This window comes from Natator depressus, chromosome 6 (genome assembly GCF_965152275.1).
Source record: "Natator depressus isolate rNatDep1 chromosome 6, rNatDep2.hap1, whole genome shotgun sequence".
NCBI lineage: Eukaryota > Metazoa > Chordata > Testudines > Cheloniidae > Natator > Natator depressus.
Window position 1 is genome coordinate 11,453,903 of NC_134239.1, and position 12,707 is coordinate 11,466,609.

Sequence of the window (12,707 nt, forward strand, 5' to 3'; positions counted from 1 at the left end):
AAAAAGCAGCTGGTGCCCTAGGGGGATGAAGCCCACACTGTGCAGCCGGCTACTGCTGCCTTCAGCCCACCTTTGCACATCTGGTGCAATGGCTGCTCCCCTGCAAGAGGCATTGTGCTGTTTGACTCTCCCTCGGAGAACATCCACAACCATTTCCCTCCCTCGTGTGCATAAGTTGTTTTTACAAAAGAGAATTCATTTGCAGTGTGAGCTGTCGGAGGGGGAAGTGGCAACTTCAGGCTCTTCTAAACAGGCAGATGGTAAAATAAAACCAAACCTCTTTCCCTACTTTTAACCATGCATGTACAATTTATCATTTCCGAAGCATCCTGGTGGATTCTCCATCTCTGGCAATTTTTAAGTCAAGTTTAGATTTTAAAAAAATCAAAGCTCTGCTCTAGTTCAAACAGGTATTAACTCAGGGAAGTTCTTTGGCCTGTGTTATACAGGCGCTCAGGCTAAATGATCACAATGGTCTCCTGTATAGGCCTGGGGAAATTGTGCACCATTGCACAGGCGCAGAATTCATGTCCCCCGCAGATTTTTTTTTCCTCTGCAGAAAATACATTTTGTCAGAGAGGCGCTGCAGTTACACCTTTTGCCCACCAGGAGCTATTGTGGTGCCAGAATAGAGGATAGCCAACTCACAGCCATAGCAGAAGTGGCATTCCTCACAGCAACCTGTGAGGAAACATGCAAGATGAGGGGGGGACACAGACAGAGCAGGGCACACAGGACTTCTGTAAGGTCACATAGACTGGGGTTCATAGAATCATAGAATATCAGGGTTGGAAGGGACCCCAGAAGGTCATCTAGTCCAACCCCCTGCTCGAAGCAGGACCAATTCCCAGTTAAATCATCCCAGCCAGGGCTTTGTCAAGCCTGACCTTAAAAACCTCTAAGGAAGGAGATTCTACCACCTCCCTAGGTAACGCATTCCAGTGTTTCACCACCCTCTTAGTGAAAAAGTTTTTCCTAATATCCAATCTAAACCTCCCCCATTGCAACTTGAGACCATTACTCCTCGTTCTGTCATCTGCTACCATTGAGAACAGTCTAGAGCCATCCTCTTTGGAACCCCCTTTCAGGTAGTTGAAAGCAGCTATCAAATCCCCCCTCATTCTTCTCTTCTGCAGACTAAACAATCCCAGCTCCCTCAGCCTCTCCTCATAAGTCATGTGCTCTAGACCCCTAATCATTTTTGTTGCCCTTCGCTGGACTCTCTCCAATTTATCCACATCCTTCTTGTAGTGAGGGGCCCAAAACTGGACACAGTACTCCAGATGAGGCCTCACCAGTGTCGAATAGAGGGGAACGATCACGTCCCTCGATCTGCTTGCTATGCCCCTACTTATACATCCCAATATGCCATTGGCCTTCTTGGCAACAAGGGCACACTGCTGACTCATATCCAGCTTCTCGTCCACTGTCACCCCTAGGTCCTTTTCCGCAGAACTGCTGCCTAGCCATTCGGTCCCTAGTCCGTAGCGGTGCATTGGATTCTTCCATCCTAAGTGCAGGACCCTGCACTTATCCTTATTGAACCTCATCAGATTTCTTTTGGCCCAATCCTCCAATTTGTCTAGGTCCTTCTGTATCCTATCCCTCCCCTCCAGCGTATCTACCACTCCTCCCAGTTTAGTATCATCCGCAAATTTGCTGAGAGTGCAATCCACACCATCCTCCAGATCATTTATGAAGATATTGAACAAAACCGGCCCCAGGACCGACCCCTGGGGCACTCCACTTGACACCGGCTGCCAACTCGACATGGAGCCATTGATCACTACCCGTTGAGCCCGACAATCTAGCCAGCTTTCTACCCACCTTATAGTGCATTCATCCAGCCCATACTTCCTTAACTTGCTGACAAGAATACTGTGGGAGACCGTGTCAAAAGCTTTGCTAAAGTCAAGAAACAATACATCCACTGCTTTCCCTTCATCCACAGAACCAGTAATCTCATCATAAAAGGCGATTAGATTAGTCAGGCATGACCTTCCCTTGGTGAATCCATGCTGACTGTTCCTGATCACTTTCCTCTCATGTAAGTGCTTCAGGATTGATTCTTTGAGGACCTGCTCCATGATTTTTCCAGGGACTGAGGTGAGGCTGACTGGCCTGTAGTTCCCAGGATCCTCCTTCTTCCCTTTTTTAAAGATTGGCACTACATTAGCCTTTTTCCAGTCATCCGGGACTTCCCCCGTTCGCCACGAGTTTTCAAAGATAATGGCCAAGGGCTCTGCAATCACAGCCGCCAATTCCTTCAGCACTCTCGGATGCAACTCGTCCAGCCCCATGGACTTGTGCACGTCCAGCTTTTCTAAATAGTCCCTAACCACCTCTATCTCCACAGAGGGCTGGCCATCTCTTCCCCATTCTGTGATGCCCAGCGCAGCAGTCTGGGAGCTGACCTTGTTAGTGAAAACAGAGGCAAAAAAAGCATTGAGTACATTAGCTTTTTCCACATCCTCTGTCACTAGGTTGCCTCCCTCATTCAGTAAGGGGCCCACACTTTCCTTGGCTTTCTTCTTGTTGCCAACATACCTGAAGAAACCCTTCTTGTTACTCTTGACATCTCTTGCTAGCTGCAGCTCCAGGTGCGATTCAGAAGGGCTGGCGGGGGGGGAAGACACCCAATAACCCTCCTGCTTCACTCCCAGGCTCCTTCCTGGCAATTACTTCCCTTTCCCTGAGCTTCTCCATTACCCCTGAGTCCCTCAAGCCTTTGCACTGCTTCTGAGGGGCATGGTTCTGTATGGTAGTTTACACGACTTCTTACTCAAAGTTCTGTGTTAATATGCCTAGTAAAGAATCTATTTGTCAAAAAACACTAACGGAATCTTTTTTCAGAGTAGCAGCCGTGTTAGTCTGCAGCCGCAAAAAGAAAAGGAGGACTTGTGGCACCATAGAGACTAACAAATTTATGAGAGCATAAGCTTTCGTGGGCTACAGCTCACTTTATGCTTATGCTCAAATAAATTTGTGGGTCTCTAAGGTGCCACAAGTACTGAATCTTTTTTGTATTGTTACAGACATACTTGCCGACATTTGAAATAAATTACCAAAATAATTGAAACCAGTGTGATTATATTGTGTTATTTGGACAAACAGAATATGCAGAATTTTAAAATTTTGTTTGGAGAATTTTTAGGCGTTGAATTCCCCCAGGAGTAATGGGAAACTCTCTCTGTGCGCCTGCCAGTCACACAGTTCATCAGGCCTCATGGGCAGTTGGGCCCGAGAACATTTTGATTGGTTACACTGTTTACACTGGCTTCTCCACATGCTGTGTGAATGCATCAGCTTCTTTAATAGGAAAGAAACACTGGGTTAGACAGCCCTCTGTTACACATTAGGTACATAATTCTTCTTTGTTACATTTCTATTTAGAATAGACGGCATGAGCAGTTCCTGAGTCTTTTTTCAATCACACACACTCGGTCAGAGGTGGGCAAACTACAGCCTGTGAGCCACATCTGGCCCGCGGGACCGTCCTGCCCGGCCCTTGAGCCCCCGGCCCCTCCCCCACTGTCCCCCTTCCCCCGCAGCTGCATGGGCAGCATGGCTGGCTCCGGCCGGGCGGTGCGGCTGCTAGTCCTGCAGCTCTGAGCGGCATGGTAAGGGGGCAGGGAGCAGGGGGGTTGGATGGGGCGGAGGTTCGGGGGGGGCTGGAGGTCAGGGGACGGGGAACGGGGTGGGGGGGTTGGACAGGCATGGGAGTCCTGGGGAGCCTGTCAGGGGCTGGGGCTGTGGATGGGGTCAGTGCAGTCAGGGGACAGGGAGCAGCGGGGGTTGGATAGGGGGTGGAGTCCCGGGGAGGGCGGTTGGGGCGGGGGGTCCCGGGAGGAGGCGGTCAGGGGACAAGGAGCAGGGGGCATTGGATGGGTCGGGGGTTCTGAGAGGGGCCCTCAGGGGTGGGGGCCCGGCTGTTTAGGGAGGCACAGCCTTCCCTACCCAGCCCTCCATACAGCTTTGCACCCCGATGTGGCCCTCGGGCCAAAAAGTTTGCCCACCCCTGCACTAGGTTGTCCTGCCCTTCAGCCCAATCCATGCTGAGACAGGACTGCAAATCCCACCTCTAGATGTCATCCAAGAGTAATCCTCTGGCTGGAACCAAGGTAGGTGTGTGGGGGAAGTTCCTAGCTTGGTCCCATTGAGACGGGGGGAGGGGGAGAGGGGGAGTGAGTGTGGGACAGAAAGAGAGAGACCGGGTTGGATCCCATCTAATGCAGTAGGCTGTGACCATCTGCTCTAAATACACTCCACCTGTCTGCTCTTCCACACACTGCTAAGCCAAGTCCCCTTCCCTGTCCCCCTCCCCCCCATCTCTCTGCTGGGCATCCTGGGGACAGGACTATGTCCTGACCTGCATCTGCTGGAGCTGTGTCAGGCCCACTGACTGCCAGAAGCCCTTGAGGCCCTGCAGGTGGCAGAAGGGCATTGGGGTGCATGACCGGGTGCTGAGAGGTGGGCCAATCTAGCGAAGTGCTTGCCCCAGACAGCACAGCTGTTTGGCCACTCTCGGCTGTGAATGAACTAATGTGATAGCAAGGAGGAGGCCCGAGCAAAGTTCCTGCTTCAGCCAATGCATCGGAATGTCCTCCCCGGCAGTGTGCGTGCACTGGTGCTTGATCAGTGCACTGGTTCTGTTGAAGTTCTTACTAGAATCGTTACAATGATGCGGCTGCGCCCTGATGTGTGCGCTGGTGTCTTCTCAGGCTTGAGCTCCGTGCAAAGCCCTTCCCACAGTCAGCACAGCGGTGTGGTCGCTCCCCGGTGTGCGTGCTGTGGTGTCTTCTCAGGTGTGAGCTCCGTGAAAACCTCTTCCCGCAGTCAGCACAGCGGTGCGGTCGCTCCCCGGTGTGCGTGTGCTGGTGTCTTCTCAGGTGTGAGCTCCGTGAAAACCTCTTCCCGCAGTCAGCACAGCGGTGCGGTCGCTCCCCGGTGTGCGTGCGCTGGTGTCTTCTCAGGAGTGAGCTCCGTGAAAACCTCTTCCCGCAGTCAGCACAGCGATGCGGTCGCTCCCCGGTGTGCGTGCGCTGGTGTGTTCTCAGGCTTGAGCCCTCTGCAAAGCCTTTCCCGCAGTCAGCACAGTGGTACGGTCGCTCCCCGGTGTGCGTGCGCTGGTGTCTTCTCAGGTATGAGCTCTGTGCAAAGCTCTTCCCGCAGTCAGAGCAGTGGTACGGTCGCTCCTCGGTGTGCGTGCGCTGGTGTGCTCTCAGGTGTGAGCTCTGTGCAAAGCTCTTCCCGCAGTCAGAGCAGTGGTGCGGCCGCTCCCCAGTGTGCGTAAACCAGTGTATTCTCAGGATTGAGGACTGTCTGAAGCTCTTGCCACAGTCAGCACAGCGATAGGGACACCGGCCCATGGGGAGTCTCTGGCTGAGTTTATTCGGGGGACGGACTGCGTCCTGTGCATGGATCCTTTTGTGGGCTGTGGGATCCTGCGTTCCTGCCGCGCTCTCCCCACACTCAGACGGTGTCCTCGGTCCCCCCAGTATCCCGAGCCCTGCTGGAGAGAGCAGAGGCAATCCCAGTGTTAGCTCATAGTTAAGGCTACAGGTTTGTCAAGGAAGGAAAAATTTCAAGGATGGAGCGATTTCCCCATTTGTCTGTGACTGTTTTTTGGATGGGTGCCTCACCCAGCAATGGTGGCTCCTGTCCCACAGGGCTGGACCCAAAGTCTCGCTCTGGGTACTGAGACCTGGCCTGCGGACTTACAGTGCCACTCAGATTTGCCCCCGCCCCGAGTCATGATGGTGGGGGAGGTGGGGCAAACTTCAGTGAATGGACTTGCCACTCATATCTTCTCCAGCCTGCCTCAACGCCTCTGCATCAGCCTGCGGTTAGGGTTGCAGTATTGGAGGGTTCCTGGGCAGGGCGAGGAGGAGGGCAGGTTTTGTGAAAAATCATGGAGCGGTCACAGTACATTTAGTGACCTGTGACTTACTAAATTTACTACAACTGCTCCGTAATTTCCGATAGGAAATGCTGACACAAATCTGCAGCCTGACTCAGGGTGGTTCTACCTTATGCTGTTTGTGCAGCACCTAGCACCTGCTCCCACGTGCGCCATGCACCTCTTGAGTCTTGTTCGATGCTTAAATTGTAGCCTGCCCAGGATACAGGCAGCGTCTGGCACAACGGGGCCCTCATCCAGAACTAAGTGCTAACACACAGGATCCGGGTTTTGTTTTCACTGATTTTGGTTTTATTTCCATCAGAGGGGTTTATTTACACGTTGCTGGTTCTGTGCTGTAAAACAGGCGACAGTACGTCTCTTGTTCCCCAGTATTTGCTCTGTTTAAACTATATTAGTTTGAAACCAGTTTAGGATCTACAATCCCCTCGTGGACACATTGAGACTGGTATAAAGCTGCTCACATCAGCGTAGCTTATTCCTGTGCAGGAGTGAGTCCTTTTCAAGGAATTCCTTCTAAAGATGTCATCTACCCTGAGCCTGTTTCACTCTTTGTGCAAAACTAAACTAAAACCTCAAGAGGGTTGGGGGGAGGTTTGAGGGGATGACCAGTCACTCAGGGTTTGTGTGATGTAACCTGAAAAACAGGTCTCTATTGTGTCACAAGACAATCAGTGACACTGCTGAGCTGGAAGGGGTGAACGGCTGCCACCCAGCAGGCCTTTGATCTACAGACTGTCACAGACCATGTTAAGGCTGAGGGCTGTGCTAAGCATTGACACTGAAGCAATGTAAGTGACAATGATTTTGTGCCACTGAGAGAGCAGGAGGAAAGGGGGATGTGACAAAGGCCATCCCACCCCCTCTCCCTCACACCCAGCCCATACACCAGGATACTCCAAGTCGTGCTACACAGGATAATTTCCTCTGGCTCCCATGTGCGTTCGTGCCCCCAGCAGCAGCTGCCTGGCACGTGGGGCAGTTTTAGAGCATTACAGTGAAACGCTGCAAATACTGGAGACCTGCTCTACAAAATGGCGTCCTCCGCACTCATCGTACATGACTGATCCTGCCCTGAGTCATTCCCAGCTTTCTTCTTGCTCGCCGGGGACATGTTTCTCCAGTCTGAGAGGTCACGTGTGATGTGAAGTGGCAGAGAGGGGGTGGGGTGGGAACCTGGAGAGGACAGCGCCTTCTCTGCCAAGGGCCAGTGACTTGGGGATGTTCTCCCAGGCTGCAAGCAGGTTTTTGCCTGTCTGAGCTATGTCTGGATGCAGGTGCCCAGGGCCAGAGAACACCAGCGCACACAACTTGAGTCAGGAGGGGCAGAGGCATGAAACCCATCTGAAAAATGTCTAGGATGCCCCCGGCTCGGTATGATTTTCTGAGGTGCAGAAAGCCTAGAAGAAGGTGTTGTGGTCTATGGACCAGTAGAAGTGTCTTTCTACCCAGGTGCTTGTCTGCCCCCCAGTGCCAGATCCACTGACACACACATATTTTATCCTCACAGCCCCAGTGCCCTCTCCGTTACACAGGTGGGGTAACTGAGGCATGGGGGAGTTACAGTGACTCACTTCTAGAACCAAAATAAGATGTTTTGAATCCTGCTGCAAAGTCCTACCCACTAGGGAAATGCAGTCCTCATATGCTCCCCCACCACAGAGACCTCTCTCTTTCCCTCAGCGTCTCTCAAATCCACTGTGACATTGCACTCTATATGATTTTATAAAAATATGCTAATGAGTGTGACTATAATGTAACTGAGGCATGCTTCATGCAAAAGGTCTCATTGTAAGGTATCATTACAAAGCTTATAATCTACTGAATGTGTTTATCCTATTTGTATGACTGTCTCATTCTTGTATCTGAAACTAGAAATATAATATATAACTCTGAGGGCCTATTGTAATTATGCAAAGTGTGGACCATTAATGGTGGTATGGAATCTTGACAGGAACACTTCTTAAGCTGCTTTCAGTTTAAGCCTACAGCTGTTAGGGGGCGTGGTTCAGACCTGGGTCTGGGTTTGCAGCAGGCTAGCGGGTCTGGCTCAAACCAGGCAGGGCACTGAAGTCCCAAGCTGCCAGGGCAGGGAAAGCAGGTTCAGAAGTAGCCTTGGCACATCAGTTGGCAACCCCAAGGGGGTTTCTGTGATCCAACCCATCACATCCATCACCCCACATCTCTTCCAAGTTCATCACTGTTAGGATATAGATATTCAGACCTGTCTGTAAAGGCCTATACTCTAAGAATTTAGGTGTATTTTTACCACTTGGCTAGTTAGAGGTATAAAAGAAAGAATCAAAATCACTGTCTGCCAGTGTAAGGGCCTTCTCTTACTGTGACAGTCTGAGGCCCTGTTCTTAGGCTAAGGCCTTTGGCTTAGGGAGTTATAGACCAAGTAATCAAACATTCTATTTGTGAGCACCTAGAAGGACATAAAGTAATAACTAGCAGTCAGCATGGATTTGTCAATAACAAATTATGTCAAACTAACCTAACATCCTTCTTTGACGGGTAACAAGCTTTGGACTGGGCGGACGCAGTAGATATCACATCTCAAATTTAGTGAGGCTTTTGATACCGTCTTACATGACCTTCCCATAAATAAACTAGAGAAATATAGCCGAGGCAAAGCTACTGTAAGGTGGGTTCGCAACTGGTTGCAAAACTGCACTGAGAGAGTGGTTCTTATCGTTCTCTAATGAGCTGAAAGGGTATCTTGAGTGGCATCCCAAAGGGATCTGTCCTGGGTCCGGTTCTATTCCGTATCTTCATTAATGATTTAGACAATGGCATGGAGAGTGCACTCATAAAGTTTATGGATGATTCAAAGCTGGGGAGGGGTTGCAAGCCCTTTAGAGGACAGGACTAGAATTTAAAATGATCTTGACAAAATGGAGAAATGGTCGGAATTGAAATGATTGCCTAGGAAGGAGTACTGCAGAAAACCATTGGAGGTTATAGTGGATCACAAACTAAGTGAGTCAACAAAGTGAATCCTCAACTGGAATACTGTGTCCAGTTCTGGGCCTCACACTTCAGAAACGATGTAGACAAGCTGGACAGGGTCAGAGGAGAGCAACAAGAATTACTAAAGGTCTAGAAAACATGACCTACGAGGTAAGATTGAAAAAAATTGGGTTTGTTTAGTCTGGAGAAGGGAAGACGGCGGGGGGCGGGGGAGGGGGAGAAAGGGTTTGATAACAATCTTCAAGAACATAAAAGGTTGTTACAAAGAGAAGCGTGATAAATTGTTGTTCTTATCCACTGTGGCCAGGACAAGAAGTAATGGGCTTAAATTGCAGCAAGGGAGATTTAGGTTGGACATTAGGAAAAACTTCCAAACTGTAAGGGTAGTTAAGCAGTGGAACAAATTACCTGGAGAGGTTGTGAAATCTCCATCATGGGAAGTTTTTAAGACCATGTCAGGCATGGACTCCATAATACTTAGTCCTGCTTCAGTGCAGGGGACTGACTGGACTAGATGACTTACTGAGGTGCCTTCTAATTCTATGTTTCTAAGATTTCCAGGATTCAGATATCAAGGCCAGACAGGCTCATTGTGCCCATCCAGCCTGGCTTCCTGCCTATCCCAGCCAAAGAATCTCCTCCCCGTGATTCCTACCTCCTGGCTCAACAAGAACAAAGCTTTGAGAAAGTCACACCCCATTTCCACTGACAGGCTTCCAGTGAGGAGCTCTCCCAGTGGTTCATTCCCCTCCCAGATAAACACTGGCCCCTAATTCCCAGTCTCCATTTGTCCCCTTCTGCTCCCAGCCAGTGCATCTCACTTGGCCTTTGCCTTCTACATGAAGGAGCCCTCTGCTAGCAGGTATGTAAATCAGAAGGGACTGGGTGTAGGATTCATACAAGGTTCATGCGCTTGGCAACATTCAGGGCACACCCGGAGTGTTGTGCTGGACCTGTGCACACACAGCTCCTCTCAAGGGCATCAACCTTGGAATCTCGCCCAAATGACATGAACCGTGGGAAGCCTCTCAGGACTGGGCTCAAGGCCCGAGAGCAAGGAACGCGGTAGATAGAAATTGGTAAATAAGAATGTTAAACAAAGCCAGTGTATTCCTTTTATCTGTTGGAGAATGTAATGCGCGGGGGGAGAGAGAGAATAAAGGGGAAGGTGGAAAGCTGACAGGCAGAAGCCTGTTAGCAGACCAGCCGCTTGCTTGCTAAAAGCTGTGTCCCGTCTTGTCATTGAACCGCCACAGACTGGGTTATGATGACTCACCTTGGGAGGGGCTCTCAGGCCCCGAGCTTTCCCTGGAGTCCTCGGCATCCCGGATCCAGAGCTCTGCCTCCTCTATCTCAATTCTGTGGATTAAATCTGGTGTGGAACCTGAATAGCCTGTTTGGGGGGAAAGAATCAGTTTTATTACTGAAGTTTTGGGGACAGGGACTCATTTATATGTTGGTGCAGACCAAACAATGGCCCTACTGGGTCAGACCAAAGCCCAGTGTCCTGGCTTCTGACAGTGGCCAGTGCCAGGTGCCCCAGAAGGAATGAACAGAACAGGTAATCATCAAGTGATCCATTTCCTGGATTCACATTCACAGCTTCTGGCAAACAGAGGCGAGGGACACCATCCCTGCCCATCCTGGCTAATAGCCATTGATGGACCTATCCTCCATGAATGTATCTGCTTCTTTTTTGAACCCCGTTATACTCTTGGCCTCCACAACAGTCTCTGACAAGGACTTCCACAGGTTGACTGTGCATTGTGTGAAGAAATACTTCCTTTTATTTGTTTTAAACCTGCTGCCTACTCATTTGATTTCGTGACCCCTAGTTCTTGTGTTATGAGAAGTAGTAAACAACACTTCCTTACCTACTTTCTCTACCAGTCATGATTTTATAGACCTCAGTCTCCCCTTAGCTGTCTCTTTTCCAAGTTGAAAAGTCCCAGTCTTATTAATCTCTGCTCATACGGAAGCCGTTCCATACCCCTAATCATTTTTGTTGCCTTTTCTTGATCCTTTTCCAATACTAATATATCTTTTTTGAGATGGGGCGACCACATCTGCATATAGTATTGAAGATATGGGCGTCCCATGGATTTATAGAGCGGTAAAATGATATTTTCTGTCTTATTATCTATCCCTTTCTTAATGATTCCCAACATTCTGTTTGCTTTTTTGACTGCCGCTGCACATTGAGTGGATGTTTTCAGAGAACTATCCACCATGACTCCGAGTTCTCTTTCTTGAGTGCTAACAGCTAAACAGCACAACAGGACCCCGATCTCAGTCAAGGTGTGTCTGCACAGCACCTGGCATGATGGGGCCCCAATCTCGGATGCTGCTTGAGAGGAAAGCGCAGGAGATCCCAAGCAGGAGAGTAATGAAATAAACCTTCCTTAGAGGAAATTTCTTCCTGTCTCCCAACAGGCAAGTTCAGTTCATACTCTGAAGCAGCAATGTCTATGACCCGTCTCAATTTGCTTTGGGGACTTAGACACGGCAGGTGTCACCAGGTGTCACCGTTACACAGACTTATCAGTTCTTTTGCTTAGGATGCAAGTATTGGTCAACTCCACGGTTGTTAAGTTTATGATGTTCATTCTTTTTGGGGAGGTGGGGAGCTGTAACAAGCAGAAGAAGAGTTTTCTTCCTCCCTTATTTGCTCATGTGCTGTTTGGAACCAGCCCTGTACCACGACTGAGGTGAGGTAGGTAATGCAAGTAAACAAGTTACAACTAAGATTAGCCCCAGGCTCTGTAGCCCTGAGTTCTTCAACAGGAAGCCGAACTGAAAGAGGCTGTCATTTGACACTACTCAGCCATGGGGTGGCACATGCCAGGGGTGGCATCAAGGGAACACAGACATTTGACAGCTATGAGTAGAGATAAATTGGTCCTTACCCAAGGAAACGAGGGCCCGGTAATTCCTCAGCATCTGGTCCCGGTACAGCTGCTTCTCTGGCCGGGACAAGAGCTCCCACTCCTCCCGGCTGAAATACAGAGCCACGTCCTCAAACGCCACCCGCAGCTGCTGGCACAAGCGTTACACACTCAGCACCCTCCGCTCCAGCCCCAGCCCGGGCTCTCAGCAGGGGACGCGGGCTCTAGGGCAGCGGCCCCCGGGGAACCCCCAGCCCAGCAGCTGTGACCCAGGGAGACCCCCCCGCACAGCCCCCCGGGGACTCGGGCCCTGCTGGCCGGGGACAGGAGTCGCCCTCGGCTCCCCAGGGGGCTCTGGGGCGGGGCGCTGGGAAGGGCCCGAATCCCAGGGCAGGGACCAGGCTCCTCCCCCGGCCGGAGTCCCCGCCTCCGCCCCAGGCCTGTGCTCGGCCCCGCTCCCGGCCCCGGCTCGGCCGCCTCGGGGCTCCTCGGCCCGGCTCCGCGTGTCCGCCCGGCCCGGGGCCCCCAGCGCCGCTCCCCGGCCCCAGCGCTCCGGCTGCGGCAGCCCCCAGCCCCGGGGTCACTAGCGCGGGAGGGACCCGGCCCCGGCCCCCCTCGGCCTCAGCCGGGACCAGCCAGTGCCCGGCCGGGGAGTCCCCGCCCCGCGTCCTACCTGCGCCGGCCCCGCTGCAGCCATCGCCGGGCTCGGCTCCGGCCCCGGCCGCTTCCTCCGCCCGGGCAGCGACTTCCCGCCCCGCGGCTGGTGCCTCCCCGGGGCCGCCTCCCGCCCACTCCCCGCCCGGCCCCAGCGCCTGCGCCGCCAGCTCCAGCAGCCGGGGGAGGCCCCAGCGCAGCGACCCTCCGGCCCAGCCCCCCGCCCCCGGACGCCTGGGTCCCGAGTCTGGCCGCTGGGGGCGCTCGCGGCACGT

The 12,707-nt window shown here is 51.9% G+C and overlaps 1 pseudogene; it reads right to left on the reverse strand.

Annotated features, from left to right (window-relative positions):
• Positions 1-12,475, reverse strand: part of LOC141989687 (uncharacterized) — a 31,577-nt pseudogene extending 19,102 nt beyond the window's left edge.
• Positions 12,476-12,707: the final 232 nt, after the last annotated feature.